Source organism: Myotis daubentonii, chromosome 20, assembly GCF_963259705.1.
Source record: "Myotis daubentonii chromosome 20, mMyoDau2.1, whole genome shotgun sequence".
NCBI classification, from domain to species: Eukaryota; Metazoa; Chordata; class Mammalia; order Chiroptera; family Vespertilionidae; genus Myotis; species Myotis daubentonii.
Window position 1 is genome coordinate 17562660 of NC_081859.1, and position 17217 is coordinate 17579876.

Below are 17217 nucleotides of genomic sequence, written 5' to 3' on the forward strand. Positions count from 1 at the left end.
GAAAGTGGGGATACACCCTTGTGTCCTGCAGGTGGGACATTGAACGCACCCCAGCCCCTCCTGTGAGCAGGACCCTCCTTGCCCCAGCACTGATCCACAATAAAACCCTGAACCAGTGTCCTTACCTGGGGGATCCAAATATTTTTTTCTTTTTTTACATATATTTTTAATTGATTTCAGAGAGGAAAGGAGAGGGAGAGAGAGATAGAAACATCAATAAAGAGGAAAAATCATTGATCTGTGCTCCCTGCAAATCCCACACTGGGTTTCAAGACGGCAAACCAAGCATGTGCCCTGACCAATAATCAAACCTTAACCTCCTGGTTAATAGGTAGATGCCCAACTACTGAGCCATGTCATCTGGGAAACCATGTCTGACTTTCTCAAAAGCCTGACCTGCTACCAACAGACACTTCCATAAAGATATAAACCTTTTCAAGTGCCCCTGCCTGTGGGACATCAGCCTGGACATCCATTCCAAGGCACGGTGGGTCCCTCTACCTCCTCCTCATGGTGTTACCTGCGATTGGTGCTTTGAGAGTGACGACAAGTCAATGACCAGGGTCTTTCTTCTCTATCTCTGCGTTCATATGCTGGTGGTGGCCACTGTACAGCATCCACGTGTCCTGCTGCTGGCGGGCTGAGACCCTGGGCTGTGTGGAGCTACACTGCTGAGTTAGCAGAGCCTCTGGTTAGATTTAGGGAACTCGAGTCAGCAAATTTGATTATTAATAGCCATTTGGTCACAAGATTGTCTGAAAGACACTTTATGTTTTGTCCACATGAGAAAGTTGTCTCTGTTTGCAATAGACTTTCTAACTCAGAGACATCAGAGGTAAGCCCACAGTCGGGAATCCAGAGGTACCCTGAGGGAAACTGTGACATGAAGAGTAAACCACACTGGATATCAGCCCAAACCTCCAACTGCACCTGCTGCTGGGATGGTCCTTGTGTTCACGGACCCTGAGCGCCCCCTGGTGGTCACAGCCTCTCCCCTAGGGAGGTTTATGTCTGGGCTCACACTGACTTCCCCTCACTGCGTGGCTTTTGCACAGTAATACATGGCTGTGTCCTGGGTTCTCAGGCTGCTGAGCTCCATGTAGGCTGTGCTCATGGACGTGTCTCTGGTCATGGAGACTCTGCCTTGGAACTTCTGTGCGTATTTTGTGTTTCCATTTTTAGGGTAAAACCACCCCACCCACTCATGCCCCTGTCCTGGTGTCTGTCTCACCCAGTGCATCCAGTAGTTGGTGAAGGTGTAACCAGAAGGCTTGCAGAAGTCCTTCACGGAGGCCCCAGGCTTCCTCACCTCAGCCCCAGACTGCACCAGCTGCACCTGAGAGTGGACACCTGTGGAGAGGAGACAGGAGTGGGTGGAATCTTCCTTGACTCTCCCTGGTTCCCTCCTTGACCCAGGGCCAGGGGAGCCCCTTATGTGTAACCACAGCCACCAGGAAGAGGGTTTTCCACCTCCAGTCCATGGTGAGGGCTGTGATGAGCACTGCTGTAGGGGAGGGTGTGGTGCACTCAGGGCACAGACTTATCCATATTTAAGCTAGTTCACCTCATTTGTTTTGCATATTCATGAGAGTCTTAACTACACATGAGAGAAGATGGATGACAAAGGGACTATGCCAATTGGGAATCTGAGTGTCCAAGTTGTAATCCTTTTTAAAAATTATACCTTTATTTCTTTAATGTATTACATATGTCCCCTTTTATTCCCCATTTACCCCTTGTAGCCAGCCCCAGGCCTTCACCATAGTATTGTCTGCTTCCATGGGCTATGCATATAAGTTGGTTGATCTCTTCACGCCCAACCACCCTCCCCCACTTTCCCTCTGAGAGTCTAGATTTGTGAAATATACCATTGGTATTTTAATAGGGGTTGCATTGAATCTGTAGATTGCTTTATGTATGAACATTTTAATGATGTCAATTGTACCAATCCATGAACATGGTATTTTCTTCCACTTTTCTGTCTCTTCCTCTGTCTCTTCCTTCGACATCCTGTAGTTATCTGAGTACAAGTCTTTTACGTCCTAGGCTAAGTTTACTCCTAAGTATTTTAATTTATTTGTTGCAATAGTAAATGTAGTTGTTTCTTTAGTGTCTTCTTCTGAGGATTCATTATTGGTGAATAAAAATACCATCAAATTTTGGGTGCTAATTTTGTATCCTTCTACATTGCCAAATTTGTTTATTAAATTTAGTAGGTTTTTGATGGAGTCTTTATTAGGGTTTTCTACATATATCATGATATATGCAAATAATGAGAGTTTTGCTTTCTCCTTTACAATTTGGATGCCTTTTTTTTTCTTCTTGGCTGATCGCTGTGGCTAGGGCATCCAGTTTTATATTGAACTAGATGCCTGGTGCATGAATTCATACAAGGAAGTGGTCCCATGGCCTGCTGGCTATCAGGGCTGATCCGGGTCATCATCCAGTCCCAATTGGACTGATTGGGGCAGCTCGCTCAGGGCAGGGGGTAGAGAGGGGGACTGCAGGAGGTTGGCTTGAGAGCGCACTGACCACCAGGGAACAGATCCTGCATTGAGCATCTGCCCCCTGATGGTCAGTGTGCATCATACCTACTGGCCAGTTGTCCAGTCTTAAAGGTCGCTTAGGCTTTTATATATATACACACACTAGGGGCCCGGTGCACGAAATTCGTGCACTGGGTGTGTGTGGGGGGGAGTGTCCCTCAGCCTAGCCTGCCCCCTCTCACATACTGGGAGCCCTCAGGCGTTGACCCCCATCACCCTCCAATCGCAGGATCGGCCCCTTGCCCAGGCCTGACACCTCTGGCTGAGGCGTCCGGCCCAGGCAGCGGGGACCCGCAGCTGCAGCAGCCCCGCGATCGTGGGCTCCGCTTTAGGCCCAGGCAAGGGACCCCTAGCTCCTGGGACTGCCAGCTTCGACCGTGCCCAGCTCCCATCGCTGGCTCCACCCCTACTTCCTGCTATCACTGACCAGGGCGGAAAAGGCACCTGATTCTCCGATCATGGCTGGGGGGGAGGGCAGAGGCGGCCCCAGGGCCGCCTCTGCCCTGCCCCCCAGCTCTTAGCTCCCCCCTGGGTTTCTGATCACTGTCAGTGTCAGGGGGCTTCTTCCTGCTTTCCCTTTCGCCTCCCTGCATTGTGCCTACATATGCAAATTAACCGCCATCTTGTTGGCAGTTAACTGCCAATCTTAGTTGGCAGTTAACTGTCAATCTTAGTTGGCAGTTAATTTGGATATAGCCCTGATTAGCCAATGAAAAGGGTAGCTCGTACGCCAATTACCATTTTTCTCTTTTATTAGTGTTGATATATATATATATATATGGTGAATGCAGACATCCCTGTCTTGCTCCTGTTCTTAGGGGAAATGGTTTTAGTTTTTGCTCTTTGAGTATGATGTTCACTGTAGGTTTGTCATATATAACCTTTATCATGTTGAGATATGCTCCCTCATCTCCCACTATGCTGAGAGATTTTTGGAAAAATGGGTGTTGGAGTTTGTCAAATGCTTTTCTGCATCAATTAATACATTGTATGATTTTTGTCTTTCAATTTGTTTACATGATATGTCACATTTATTGGTGTGGGGATATTGTATCCCAGGAAAAATCTCCATTTGGTCATGGTGTATGATCACTTTAATATATTGCTGGAGACGAGTTGCTAATATTTGAGTTGGGGATCTTAGCATCTATGTTCATTAGGAATATTGGCCTGTAATTCTCTGTCTTTCTATTGTCTTTCTCTGGTTTTGAAATTTGGATAATGCTGGCCTCATAAAAAGAGCTTGGATGTGTTCCTTCCTCTCAGAATTTTTTGAATAGTTTGAGAAATATAAGTGTAAGTTCTTCTTTGAATGCTTATTAAAGTCTTTAGGGTTTTCTATAACTTGATCTGGGCTTTGTTTGCTGGGAGATTTTGGATTACTGCTTCTATTTCATCAGTTTTATTGGCCTACTCAGGTTTTCCGATTCATCCTGATTCAGTTTTGAGAGATTGTGTTTTTCTGGGAACTTCTCCATTTCATTGTTCATGAGTTTTTTGTTTGTTTGTTTTTACAATCCTTTGTATTTCCGTGGTATAAGTTGTTCCTTCTCCACATCTGTGTCTGATTTCATTTATTTAGGGTCTCTTCCTTTGTTTCTTGATGAGCCTGGCTAACAGTTCATCAATATTGTTTATCTTTTCAAAGAACAAGAGCTAGGTTTCACCAAGTGCTAATCCTTGTTGTAAGATGTGTGGCCCCTGCCAGGTCCCTGACCGCTGTTAATACAGAGCTCCTACCACTGAGTTACCAGGCCCCACAGGACATGCTCCTCATTGTGAGCCCAGCATTGGATGACATGGGGCCACCTGGGCCAGATCTGAGCTTTGATACTTGAATCTTTTCTTCCTTTGACACCTAAATGTCTTCTTCCAAAATTCTGCTGCTAGTGATGTAATAAATCCATCCCTGTGCCAGTCCCTTACAATTCAAATATCCTGAAGCCATAGAAACACCCTCCTTGTGTGTAATTCTCATGTCTCATTGAGTTTGGAAAATTCTCTAATAGATCAGGATATTCACAGTCACCTCAGCAGTCGTGTCCAACTTTCAGTTTGGGTTGTTTGTATGAAGAGAGGAAGCCCCAGGCCTTAGGAAATCCCTGCTCAACTCCCTCTGCACCTGTTCCTGAGCCCTGAGAGACCCCTGCTTCTCAGCCCTGGCTCTGCAGGGCAGGATCCTGCCTGGGCTCACAGGGCATTAACCTCTCAGAATCTCTAGTCTAGTAGTGAAGGCTGTACCATAATGTCAGATTGCTCCCTCAGGGATACCGTGTGATTTTGACATCTCTGGATAGAGTGAACTGGCCCTACTGAGCTCCAATGGCTCTTCACGGAGACCCCAAACCAGGGCTTTATGAAGCCAGCAGGAGTCCTTCCCTGGAGTTGCCAGATGCATGAACACAGCCAATCCTCCCCTCATCCAGAGCTCCTGGGGGCTCTGTGGCCTCTTAAGTCCTCAGTTTTTTTTTTCATTGAAGGCCCCATTTGTACATCCCGTTGGTGACCAAATCTCACAGCACATTTACTATTTAATAAATACACACACACACACACACACACACACACACACACACACACACACACTGTGATGATTTTCTTTGCTATAAAATCTACATTTGCTCCTCTTCCCTGCACATAGCACCTGGGCAGGGACCACACATGGATTCTGGGCCTGGGTGTGAATTTTTTGGAAGCCAATCAAATGCATCCACATACAAACACAGAATTGAATTGCAGGCCTTCGTGTGCCTGTGTTCTTATAGGTCCTGTACACCCAGATGTAGGTTAGACCAGGTCAGGCTTGCTCCAGGGAGAGTCAGAGGTGGGGCTGGGTCACCCCTTTAACCTCAGGGCTGTGCTTCTTAAAGTCCCCTGGAGACCACCCTTAGGAAGGTGATGCACATCTAGCACTGGGAGGGGAGGAGGCAGCAGCTTTGTCAGCTGTCAGGTGAGGCTGCTCTCCCAGGTCACCTGGTGGTCAGGGCCACAATGGGCAAGTGAGTACCTGTTCCTGGTCACAGAGAGTCATTGTGGGACCTGACTTCCGAGCGTCCACCTGAGACCCTGGGAGGAAGGGAATCTGGAGGCTGACTATCTGGGAAGGGGCCTGTGAGCTCATGATGGGCTAAGACTACAGAGAGAGGGAGGATCAAAATGCAGAGCAGTTGTGTCTTATACTAAATCACTTAACTGACACCTAATAATGAGATCTCAGAAGAAAGGGCTTGTGAACCCCCCTGAAGAGACCTGATCATGTGTTTTAATAATAAAGGCCATCTTGAAACTGCAATTATTCCCTGAGTTCACACCTTACAGCTCACAGAGCAATTCAGAATCCACACCTCAGAGAACCACTCCAGTGCAGGACGTCTAACTCAGGATACTCAGAACCCTCTAGAAGCTGCAATTCTGGAAGCAGAAGCTGACCCCTGACCTTCTGTACAAGGGGAGGATCAGGCAGTGGAAACTTCACTCAGTGTGAGAACCAGACCCCACTCTCACTCCTGTTTTGTGCTTATTGACTTGCTCATCATCGCTGGTTGCATGAATTCCTCCCTTTGCCTTAGTATTGCAATTTTTAGGTGGACACAGGAGTCTGAGCCCAGGTTTGGTGCTGACGTCTGGCAGCTTTCAAGCCTCGCCCTCCCTCCTCCACTTCTGCCCACATCTGGACACCCAGGTGAAGAAGCCTAGTGGTCTCTCCTTTGCACTGGAGGGGGTCCATCCACTACAGCTCCTTCCCATCAGAAGACCCCCACCAGTCCTCACTCCCTGACACAGCTCACCCTGTGTCAGTCCCTCTCCCGGCTTCCTGAGCCCACTGCACCTGCTGGAGAGGCCTCCCTGCCTCCCGAGACAGAGGTTCTGTCAGAGCTGCAGGTCATCTCATCCCCTGGTGCGTGGGCATCTTCAGACGCAGCCTCTGAAGCTGCTGTGGGCAGGACCCTGCTGTCCGTGCACAGGGTACACTTCCAACTTCTCTGTGTGCAGGGGGCTGGGCAATGGCCACCCTGTGACCTCTCTTCTCCATCAGGACTGACTGGCTCTTTGCTGCTGAGCTGTCTGTGCCCTGATCATGACTCAGGAAAAGGTCCAGGAACCAATATCAGATGAAGAGGAAAACGCAGCCTCCAACAGGATCCAGGCTGAGCCTCTCTCTGAGCCAGTGCCTGGGCTGCCTGTGTTGATTGCTGTGACTTGCGTGTCCCCTGGTGTCCCAAGCGCCCCATGCAGCCCAGCCTTGCTGTCTCCCTCAGGGAGGTTTGTGTTTGGGCTCACACTGACTTCCCCTCACTGTGTGTCTTGCACAGTAATACACAGCCGTGTCCTCGGCTGTCAGGCTGCTCAGTGATAAATAAACTTGGCTCTTGGACGTGTCTCTGCTGATGCTTAATCGGGATTTCAAAGTTGGGTTATAGTATGCATCTCCAGCACTCCCTATAACCCCGATCCACTCCAGGCCCTTTCCAGGAGCCTGGCGGGTCCAGTGCACACCAATGCTCATTAAGGATAATCCAGAGACATTGCAGGTGAGGGAGAGGGTCTGCGAGGGCTTCACCAGTCCTGGGCCTGACTCCTGCAGCTGCACCTGGGACAGGACACCTGGGGACAAGAAGCATCAGGCCTGTCAGCCACCTGCAGTCACAGCCATCCCATGACCCCATCTGACCCCTGAGATCCTCACCTTGCGGGGCTGTCACCAGGCACAGGAGAAGACCCAGCAGTCTCATCTTCTTCTAGACTACAGCTGTGCTTTCCCAGAGACCTCAGCCCTGTGTGAGGAGAGAGCTGTGAGCCTGCACAGCCCAGGAGAGGATTTACCCTGTAGCTTGAAGAGAAATTTGCATGTGGGCCAGCCCTTTCCTATAAATAGAGGGTCTGAGGTCAGACTTCCCTGATCATTCTGGGGCCTGTGTAGGGGAATGCCTTCTGTTGACCTCGCTCACTAGGTAAGTCAGGGACAGGAAGCCACATGGGTGGTGAGACTCATTGGATTAATAACAAAGTGTGGCCTAGACTTTCTGAGCTTAAGAAGAAATGGTGAACTAAATGAGCAGGTTACACTTTTAACTTCTCATGCATCTTTCATAGAGATTTAATGAGATTAACTTTTGTTCCCACTGTTTCTGAATCTCAACACTCTACTGTAGCCACAATTTCCAAATTTATTGAATGCAATGTTATATAAATTTTACCCTTATGCAAAATATCAAAGTAAAGAACAGCCAGTGTCAGCATTTTACATATTAATTTATAATGTTACTTTGATCTGAGAAACTACCTCCCAAGCACGGGCTGGTGAGATGTTTGTGACTTTTTTTTTTTTTTTAATTTTTAGGAGTTTATTTGAGCCAAAACAAGATCCAACTGCTTCATCAAATAACAGTTTTTCAGTTTCTTTCCTGGTCATATCTGTTGTAGCGGCTGGGATAGGCTGTTTGGGGGGCAATGTGGGAGCCACAGGTGCTGCATTGGGGGCCGGTCACTGTTCAGGTGCACGCCCTTCTTCCCTGGCTTTCACAGACTGAAGAATTGTGAATATCCTTGGAAAAGGTCTTCCCCGTGCTCTGTAGGATAGTTGTCCGTGTCCTCCACACTCTCTCTGCTGACAATATCCCAGGTCACATCTACCTCAGCGTCCACAAAACTCCTCTGTTTGAGAGCAGTTATTTGATCATCTAAGTCAGTCTTGGTGGTAGATCTTTTCTGAGCCAAAATTTTGGCTTGATTGCAGCATTTTTTTCCCACTCTCATAGCTTCAGGAAAAGACCTACTCTGTCCAGTCTGTACAATCCCTTCTTTGTGACCCTCCAAGCAGGCAGCCCATCTCTCTTCAACAAGGATCACACACTCTTTTTTGATTCACAATTATAAACCTTTAATAGCAGTAGATAAATAAATACAAAATAAACTCCAATCTTAGATTTATGCTGAACTATCCTATGTTAAAGAAGGGAGATGAAAACATAAACTTTTGACATTTTTGAAGTGGGTAAGAATTAGATCTGTGTGCATTGCTGTTTTAAGTTCATACCAGCCTGATCTAGACACCATGCAGATATCCATAGTACTTGACAACTCAATTCAGTTACTCTCTCACCAGAATTATTTCCAAGATGCCAACTTAATGCAGTATCCAAGCGGATTTTGGTAGCTCAGAAAATCCAGCGAGCTATTAAAAATCAATATGCTCATGTCAAAGCTTTTTAACTAGTTTTTTTCACAGACCCTATTCTCTCTGTCTTTATTATTTACACAATGTTCTTGGAAGAGGCATGAGGATAGTGGCAATCACAGTTCCCAGTAGTCCTACATGCTATCCTTATGATTTTTTGAAGAAACCGTCAACTTCAGGTTTTGCTTTTGCAAATTTTGCAGTTACACCTGCTGGCTACAAACATTAGGCACAAGGGAATTCTACAAGCTTTTAAAATCAAATTTAGTGTTTATGATTGTTAAATAAAGGCAATCACAATTAAAACAAAAATATAGCATCACAAATAATATCCTCTATGATAAAGGAAAGGATGTCTGTGTCTAAACGCCCATGTCCAAAATGGTAAAAGACTGAACACTGATTGGTCAACTCTGATTCAAGAATGACAAAACAGCTATTATTTTTCCATTTACAGGCTTAACACATTTAGTTCTGGGTGTAAGACACAAGGAAATATTTTAAAAATAACAATTTTATAAATGAGTAAAAAAATGGAATTATTACCACAGAGGATAAAATTATTCACATGTTCTACAAAATTCCTTTAAGATAGGTTTTTTTAAGCTACAAACCAGGAAAGCCTTAGAAAGCAAAATCAAATGACTATACAATAACAATTATAGTTACTACTAATTAGAAAAATATGAAGCCCTTCAGCGTGGAAAGGAATGAATTTACTATTAGACTTCTGGAAGCTTTATTAAAGTCAGGCAGCAAGATGAGCAGACACTGACTTTTCCATCTACACCATTTACAATCATTGGCAAGAAGCTGAAAATAATATATCATCAGCTGTATTTATCATGAGTGACTGTCTACAACTAGTTACTACTGTCCAAGGAAAGAGACCATGGGGTCATCCGGCCTCTGACGCTTCATTCTATCGGCCTTCATTTCCTCCTGGGTGGGTCCCCAAGTTTCATGTAGGATATTGTAAGACCCCTTCCTCTCATCAATCTGCATGAGCTCCTTACATGAAGAGGGCCTCCTCTGCATGCAGTGCCGTTTTCAGTTTTTCATGTTTCTTTTCTTCGTCATCACTATCTGAGCTGCTCTTTCGATGCTGCTTCTTCTTTTTCTCCTCTTTTAGTTTTTCCTGATGCATCTCCATGAGAGTTTGAGGTTTTTTTCACGGATTCTTCTCTAGTTATATCATTTACAATACGTTCCTCTGAATTCACAATCTCCTCCCCAGCTTCTCTAGTGCAATAGCAGTGTTTGACAAAAGAGTGACAGCATTTGTAACCCCATCAGCCTTCTTTCCAGTAAGATCCCCAGATGTGCGTGTCATTGTGGATCTTCACATCCTCCTCATATCTGGAGCAGGGCCAGCCCGCTCCTGGTCTTTAATGGCTGTCCCATGCCTTGAGTACTCTACATAGTCTTATGTCTGAGCTAGAAGCAACTCAGCTGGAGGGGCATCCAAATGTTCTTGGCCACCACACTTTTCCAGGATGCTTTCTTTCTGCTGTTCTTTGGAGTCTCTTTTTTGACCTTGAAGGACTTGTACAAGAGCTCTAGTTGGTGGGATCGGCCTGCAGATGCACTTCAGATCCCTTGTCATAGGCTTCCTATGCAAGCAACTGTGTCTGAGCCATTGAAATGGTGTCACCTGTGTATCTAACAAAGTTGTCTCCCAAGGAGCTCACTTCATCTGGATTCTTTCCTGCATTGGCATATGGATTTTCTCTCATCGCTCTAGTTTTGGGATCACACTAAACAGAATTTGGATCTAAATTCTGCAAATATTTTGCAATATCTTCTCGAATCCTGAGATTCCGAATAGTAATCCATTCCATCTCTTAGAGTCAAAGTTCTGTCCAGGCATGTCAATATCATCTACATATTTACCTTCATCCTCATCCTCACTATTATGATCTTTTTCCATTTAGAATTAGGTTCCTCTTCTCCCCACTGGTGTTTTGGAGAATTATCCTGTTCCACTAATTTTCCTGAGGTTAATTCTTCTTGGAGTTTCTGGGTTTGTTTGCCAGATTAACTTCGGCATATTCTTCTACAATTTCCATGTGTTCTTCTGGATTGTAGTCATTCCACCGATCCATCTTTCCATCATAATTAAACATTAGCTGAGGCTGGACATATTCGTCTGGAGCTATGTCACTTCCTGTAAATTTTGCTCCAACTCACGTAAGTCTCTCAAAGCAGTTTTTCTTTTTGTGTATCATGGCCCCACAGTTTTCACATGCTCCTTTGCGGTACTTAGAGGCTATGGGATTCTCTTTAGATCTTTTTGATGGAGCAATATACCATGGCACTGAAGAAACATACTTAGGAATGTGAGGGTTGATCTCTTTTCCTTCTTCATCAACTTCTGCAGGAGCATTACCCAGTTTCCGCTATTCTTCTAGCTCTTTCTTCTTTCTCCAGTCCTCTCTGGTCATCTTCTTTGTTTACTCCAAACCCATTTCTTTGGACCCCATTTGGGAGGTGGCATTAACTGTATCCACAGCTGCAGCCACCACTGTTAATGGTCTTCTCCAGTCTTCTCACAGCGGACCCCTAAACCACTGGGCAGAAACAAAGCCAATAGTCAATGTTCAAGGTGCACACACTCTTCTCCTCAATTCGTGGTTTCTTTGCTCCTGCTAAAACTTCATCTGAAGCTCTGTTGACTTGAGTAGATCGCTGACACCCTATTTCTACAGGCTGCTTTGGGCTATACTTGCCGATGTTGATGATTCACCATTGAGATATCCAAGTACCTCTTTCGGTCAGGCCTTTTAATCACAGGAATATTTTCAGTGGCTGGGTGTCGGGCATAAACAGGATGAGAAAGGTGCTCATTATTAAGTAGAAATAAGATACAATCCAACGTGTGGTACTTCCTGGGTTAGTCTTCCTTTCCAGTCCTCCACTCCACATAATAGGTCTTCACCTCTTGGGCCCAGAGAACTTTCCACCAAAGATGACTTTGTCCTTCTTCACTAAAATCTCCTTCTGGATGTTGTACAGTTGCAGGACTCTGAGCACATCTGTTATCTTCTACCTCCTCACCACCACCAGTCCCTGCCCCCCCCCAATCTCCCTGCATACCAGTGACCTTGCCTCCTAACCTGTCTCTGACCCTGACTGCACCTGCCACCTTGCTAGCTGGGCCACTGGTGCTGCCCCTACCACCACTGCTGACTATGCAACACACCCACTGTGCAGTTTCTGTTATACATTTGAAATTAAGAAGGGAATATAAAAAGATTACATGAAGGTGGGAGAAAATAAGACAGGGATTGGATTATAAGGTTATGTGCTTTCTTAATATTGGTTCCTTCCAAGGAGTCTGAAAGAAAGAGGATTACTCTGGCATTTCAAAGGTGTGTTAACCTACATGCACACATGCATGAGAACAAAGAACAGGGCTTGCTTAAGGCAAAGATAAATATTTCCCTACAGATACAGGTCTGGGGCATGATTGCCCACCTAGACCTTCCCAGTTGGGAATTTGTGATTAGATCACCCTGTGTGGTTACTTTCTATAGAACTCCCTTTCCCACCCACACTTTGAACCAATACAGCTCCCAACCTCTGCTAGGGTCTATGTGTGCTTTGAGACATGCCTCCAATGCTCTGGCAGACTGTTTACCACTTTACCGGAGTGTTCACTCCTGCTTATACAGAGTCAGCTAGAGACAATAAATTCTCAGTCAACTTGTTCTTTGCAGAGCATGTACACAACTCTGAGAGTGTGTGTAACCTTTTAGGTTTCCAGGAATATGCTGGAGCTTTTCCAAACCCTTTATGGACTTGCCATTTCCCAGCTTTTCCTTCCAAAGGTTTTGATCAGCTTATTGTTCACACCAATTATTTACACATCAGACCATGTGATATTATGATTGTTGCTGGTTGTTCTTTTCTCTTGCTGCCTTTAAGATTCTCTCTTTGTCTTTAATTTTTGGGCATTTTAATTATGATGTGTCTGGTCATGGGCCTATTTGTGTTCTTCATGGTTGGGGTTCTCTGTGCCTCCTGAACTTGTGTAACTTTTTCCTTTACCAGATTAGGGAAGTTTTCTGCCATTATTTCTTCAAACACCTTCTCTATGCCTTTCTCTCTGTCTGCCTCTTCTGGCACACTTGCTATTCTAATATTGTTACATTCCAAATTGTCCCACAGCTCCCTTAGGCTTCCCTCCTGTTTTTTTAAATTGTTTTTTGTGTTTTTTTTATTCTCTGATTGAGTGGTATTTCCAACTCTGTCTTTTAACTCACTGATTTAAATCCTCAGCTTCCCCTAATCTGCTGTGTATTCCTTCCAATGTGTTCTTTATTTGCATTATGTGTTTCTTTATTTCAGACTGTTCTTTTTTCATAGTTACTATATCTTTTTTCATGCCGTTGAGCATTTTTACCATCATTACTCTGAACTTTGTTTCAGATAAATTTCTTACCTCTGCTTCATTTATCTCTTCTTCTGGATAATTCTCTAGTTCTTTTAATTGGAGGTTGTTTCTTTGTCTCCTCAGTTTGGCTATCTGTTTGAGTTTGTGACTATGTATTAGGTAGATCCTCTACACCTCTCAATCTCTAGTGCAGGGCAGTATTAAAGGCTGTTTCTGACTAATTAGATCAGGCACAGACTTAAAACCTCTAGAGACCACCTCTGCCTATAGTCTGATAGGATTCTGACGTTAATTGACCCCCAGAGAGTCATCCTCACATGTGAGGAGAGTTTGTTTTGTTGTTTTTTGTGGGGTTTTTTTTCCCCAATAGGGTGGGGCAGTTGCTTCTGCCTGGAGGATAATTGTTATTTTTAATCTCATAAGTGGCCTCAGGGCAAGGTGTTTTCCAATAGGTTGGCTCAACTGTATTCCCCCCAAACAAGGCAAATGTCTACATGGGGAAGATGTCCTCTGATGCTTGAGGGAATGAATCAGCCCAGGAAACTTGGAGTGTTTGCCTTTTGAGCTCTATCTCCTGAGACCTCAGTCCTAGGTTCCGCTCTCACAGCTCCAGTCTGTTTCACTCTCCCTGTGCCGGAGCACAAGGTGGGTGGCACGACAGGGAGTTTAGTGTGTTGGATTTTTAAGAGGGTGCCTGAATTTTCAGCTGTTACTCCCTGGAAGATAGCACCTCACTGCTTTTCATAGCCAGAAGCTTTGTGGGTACCCTCCTCAGTTTTGTTGCTCTATGCTTAGTGGCCCAGCTTGGGGATTAGTTCCCAAAGTTCTCAGTGTCAACCTCCCACAGCTGAGCTATCTCTCTGAGACTTCAGTTGCTGTCTGTAGGTGCCTGGACAGCCCTTTCATACCTCCGCCCCTCCTACCAGATTCTATGCTGTCTCCACTTTAGTCCTTGGGTATCAGGGTTATCTTCTGCAAATTTTCCTTTGACTATTCAGGAAGTTTTTCTGTATTTTAGTTGTAATTCCAGGTTGTTCCTGGGAGCATAACCATGCAGTATGCACTCACTCTGCTGCCTTTTATAATCTCCACAAATTTGTAATTTTTGATGTTGGAAATTGTGTGACTGTGTCTACAGCTTCTTGTGCAAAGTGTTTGATATGCAAGCCCATGGCCTATAGCAGAGACCCCAAACTAATTACATGAGAAATAATAATGGTTTTAAGTAGAGACAAGACACAAAATAAAAGCAGTGATCATGAATCTGTACAACCAAGAATCATTCATATGTTGAAATGATGATAGAAGGAGTTTTACTTGTTTTCTTAGTCTAGTGTTATCAGTGATGTTGGGGTCCAGAGGGAGGTGAGTGAAGAGAATTCCTTTCATAGAATTTCTCACAGAAAAGGACACTTCAACCTAGGGAGGCATACCTCACTCCCTTCCCCTGGAAGGTCAATGTGGTCACAGAGTACCAGGTTCTCCCAAAAACATATAACATCCTTAATGTGCAATTTAAACATTATCATATCAGACATATGATTTAGAAATCTATTCTTTATATTTATGTTTGTGTTTTCATTTGCTGAATGGAATCTTTGGCGGGACAGAAGTCTTTAGTTTAAACCAAATCTAATTTAATGATATTTTCTTTAATGGGTTTTATTTTGGGTGATTTTATGAAGAACTCCCCAGAAATGCTGACCCTCCACTGTCCATGTGCATTGGCTACAGCAGCCACAGGGACTGGAGCAGGTTCTGGAACCAGAAGGGAGCGCTGCTGGGAAAACTACCCATAAATCTGGACGTGACTGTGGAACTGGGTGAGGGGAGGAAGCTGGACTTGTTTGAGTCACATGAGAGAAATATGCCTGATGTTAATGGACAGAGAGTTACTGGACATTGCGTTTAAAGCTTCCTCCAGTGAAGGCCCAAAAGTCAGTATAGGGCATGATACAGACAGCTTGTATATTTGTAGGAAATACCTGAATAATAATTATAAGGAGTTTGTTAGAAATAGAAATGTACAAAATTCTGCAGGTAGGGATCAAGAGATATGAGGAACGAGTCATTTCAAACTAGTGGGAAGGGGATTCCTTTTTTCCTACATGAACATTCTCATATTGTCTGTTCTAGAAGGTAACACCTTCCCAGGTCCAAGGGATCTGCACTTGGACACCTTTGGGATCATTACTGATCTGGTCTCACCCTGAATCACCCAAGCTACCTAATTTATTAGGGTCTCATTTATGAAATCTCACAACAATTACAAGAAAGAGTGGACAATAACTCACCCAGGAGCCACGGTGATAGTGTGTCTGTATGGGGAGCTATCATTTCATTGGATCAAAACCCAGTCTCAGTCAATTATCACCGTCTTAATCATCATGATCATCATCATAATCATCATCACTATCATCACCATTGGTTTACTTATAATCATTCTATTTTGTGTAGACATGACATTTGTCTACACACCATTGTGTAGACTTTTTATAGGAAAAGAAAGCAGGTGTCTCCTCTTTCAATGTCATTGGGAAATTGAAACCTCAAAGGTTCAACTCTATGTTGACACAAGACCTTCAAAAATTGTTAACATTGGATTAACTAAAGATTCTGGCCAAGTTGTTGGACTATGACCTCTGTCCACATCTATCATCACCATCACCACCTCCATCACCATCATCATTATGATCTCCTTTATCATCCTCATCCTCATTTGCTTACATATTATTATTATTCTCATTTTCTGTAGAACTGGTTTTCAAACACACATAATGACATTTTATGTAATTTTTTGTTCATTTTGTATAGTTGTTAAGTAAAATAAGTTGTCATACTCTATTTCATTTTTTGTTTGACTGCTGACAACTGATGGCTTATTCTTGCCTCTTCTCCATTTGCCACACATGATAAATCAGATAAGAAATCATGGTTTTGTTATTAGATGTCATTGTGAGAGTGAAACAACACAAGCCCCTGTAAGCAAAACTCCCCCCCTCCCCCATCAGCTCAACAAAATAAAATCCCTGAGCCAGTCTCCTCTCCTGGCTCCATCAAAGCAGGTCTGATTTGCTGAAGGGCCTTCCCTGTGCTTCTCAGGGATTTCAACTACATGCATAATAAACAGTCCATGTCCACTTGGGGTGAGTGTTTGTCATCAGCCTGGACATCTGAACCAAGCTGCTCTGGTATCACCTACTCTTGGTGCTATGAGCATGATAAGTCAATGATCTTCACCATAAGGGCCCTTCTTCTCTAGTTTTGGGATCTTATGTCTCAGGTGCCCCCTGTCCAGGACACTCATGTCCTGCTGGCTGGCTGAGACCCTGAGCTGTGTGGGGCTGAGCTGCAGTGAGTCAGTAGAGCCTCTGGTTAGAATTGGGATACCCGGGTCAGATTTGATAGTTATTATTTGGGCACCAGAGTGTCTGAAAGAGACTTTCTGCCATTGGTGCACTTGAGAAAGTTGTCTCTGTTTACAACAGACTTTCTAACTCAGAGACATCAGAGGTAAGTGTTGAATCAGGAATCCAGAGGTTCCCTGAGGGGAACTGTGACATGAAGAGGAAACAACACGGGAAACCAGCCCAAACCTCCAACTGCACCTGCTGCTGGGATGGTCCTTCTGTTCAGGGACCCTGAGAGCCCCCTCATGGTCATAGCTCCTCCCTCAGGGAGGTTTGTTCTGGGCTCACACAGACTTTCCTCTCACTGTGTTTGTTGAACAGTAATAAACAGCTGTGTCCTTGGCTCTCAGGCTGTTCATTTGCAGATACAGTATCTTCTTGGAGTTGTCTCTGGAGATGGTTAATTGGCCCTTTACAGAGTTGGCACAGTTTGTGGTACCACCATTAGTGTTAATTATAGCCACCCAGTCAAGTCCCTTCCCTGGATCCCAATGGACCCAGGTTATATGGTATCTACTGAAGGTAAATCCAGAGACTGTGCAGGAGAGTCTTAGAGATGCCCCCAGGTGGCACCAAGCCTCCCACAGACTCCACAAGCTGTACCTCACACTGGACACCTGCAAACACAAAGATGTCCTGGTCAGGAAACTCACACATCCACTCTTTCTCTCACTCATGTCTACTCAC

The 17217-nt window shown here is 44.7% G+C and overlaps 2 pseudogenes and 1 gene segment (V, D, J or C); all 3 read right to left on the minus strand.

The window, feature by feature from the left end:
- Window positions 1-17217, minus strand: part of LOC132222673 (immunoglobulin heavy variable 4-38-2-like) — a 53538-nt gene that overhangs the window by 17125 nt on the left and 19196 nt on the right.
- LOC132222633 (parafibromin-like) lies at window positions 1034-15827 on the minus strand (annotated as a pseudogene).
- Window positions 9534-11287, minus strand: LOC132222634 (pre-mRNA-splicing factor SLU7-like; annotated as a pseudogene).